We start from the raw sequence: 2,269 nt of genomic DNA, 5'->3' as shown, positions 1-2,269 counted from the left end.
ATTATTATTATTATTATTATTATTATTATTATTATTATTATTATTATTACTATTATTATTATTATTATTATTATTATTATTATTATTATTATTATTGTTATTATTATTATTACCTATTGTTATTGTTATTATTATTATTATTATTATTATTATTATTATTATTATTATTATTATCATTGCTATTGTTATTATTATTATTATTATTATTGTTGTTATTATTATTGTTATTATTATCATCATTATTATTACTATTATTATTATCATTATTATTATTGCTATTATTATTATAACTATTATTATTACTATCATTCCCTTTTTACCATCGCTATTAGTATTGTCGTTGCTGTTATCACTATTATCAACTGCCATTACCAATAATTATTACTGTTATTAAGAATAGTATTCCAGTACGAAAAATAGAAGGAAGAAAAAGGTACAATGAGTGGACGCATTATACTCCAAATCACAATTGAAAATACAATCTCGACTACTGAAATAGTTTAAATTAAACTCATCTTTGTTTCATATCAAAAATATCTCAACAACCTGGCAGATTTGTTGGAAATTTCCGGAATGTTTAGTATAATAGACAATTAGCGATACAATTCATTGGATAATGATAATAGTAAAAATTTAAAATAATGATAATAATAGTAACGATACTATTCATAATAATAAAATTAGTGATATCATTAGGAAAAGGAAATAATTCTTGAAAAATAATCCATGGGCATGATTGTTTTATGGGATTTACAAGTAATAGAATTAATAACTAAGAGAAAAAGATGTTGATAACAATATCACTCAAATCCTAATAAGATAAAAGATAAGAAGGATAAGAGGGGAAAAAGAGCAGGGGAATGATGGAGAGTGAGAGAGGTAGAGCAAATGAAAAATAATTTTAAAAAAAAATAGTTACGAATTGAAATTTGAACCTTTTAGGAAGGGAAAAATTTTTGTACAATGAAATATTAAAGCACAAATAAGCAATGGATGAAAAAGGGAAGGAAGAATTGATGGAAATAGGCAAACCAATCAGGGAAACAGATGACGTTAAGGCATTTTGTTTGCTTTTATCCGTTTTCCATCCCCTACTTAGGCACTACTCTTTCTCTATCCATCTTCTCTCCTATTCTTGGATATTTCTCCATCCTTTTCTATCCTGATTACAGGCCTATAGAAGAACCAATCCTTCCATCGATCACACTGTGGTACTTATGCTTAATGCTACTCTCTCTCTGCTTATTTCTCATTCTGAACCAATAATGTGGAGTAATCCCTTTATGTAGGTGGATGTATGGGTGTATGTGTGCTTTTTAGAGCCGAAAATTCTCAAATAGACAGTTTTCTAAACCAATAATGCGGAGTAATCCCTTTATGTAGGTGGATGTGTGGGTGTATGTGGGTATATGTATGCTTTTCAATGCCAAAAATTCTCAAATAGTATTCTAAACCAATAATGTGGAGTAATTCCTTTGTGTTGGTGGATGTGTGGGTGTATCTATGCTTTTTAGTGCCCAAAATTCTCTGATAGACAGTTTTCTAAACCAATAATGTAGGTGGATGTGTGGGTGTATGTGGGTGCTTTTCAATGCCAAGAATTCTCAAATATTATTTTTACATTTCATTTATTATTTTATCTGATATCAGTTTTTTTCCCACCCACACCTTCATTTCCCTTCTTTTGTTTTCATTTTTTAGTGGAACTTTCCTTTTTACTTTCTACTATGAAAAGATACTGCTATGAAAGTTATTGATGGAAGATTACGTACGGTCTTACTTGCCAATAATACGGAAAATAAGGTGAAAATAACAAAGGCATATTTGTCAAGTAACCCGAAGCAGTTTTCTACGATTTAGTTACGGCTCATATTGATTGGTAATATTTAAATTTCCCCTCCTTTAGCTATCTACATACGGTAGTAGACAAAAAAACCCATTATGACAGTGCCTTATCTACTACTGTATCATCTGGGAATTGTATTGTAAATCTCTTTTGTTGACGTTATCTATCCTTCTTAGACATTGTATATCCCTCCCATTTGTCTATTAACGACTCATCATCCAAAATTGTTTTCGCTTTATTTGACATGTCGCTTCGTTCATATCAGTGATTCATGAACTTCTTCATTTCATCGCTTCCCTTATCTAGCCTATCTTCTAGGTTACAACTTCCAAACGTATTATTTTCAATTGATTTCGTATTAATTACCGACCTTGTCGTGAAATAGTAAAGACTGCCAGATAATTTATTTGCCGAACTCAGTGG

Source organism: Loa loa (assembly GCF_000183805.2).
Source record: "Loa loa unplaced genomic scaffold supercont3.585, whole genome shotgun sequence".
NCBI lineage: Eukaryota > Metazoa > Nematoda > Chromadorea > Rhabditida > Onchocercidae > Loa > Loa loa.
Note: the sequence above shows the minus strand (reverse complement) of the source record.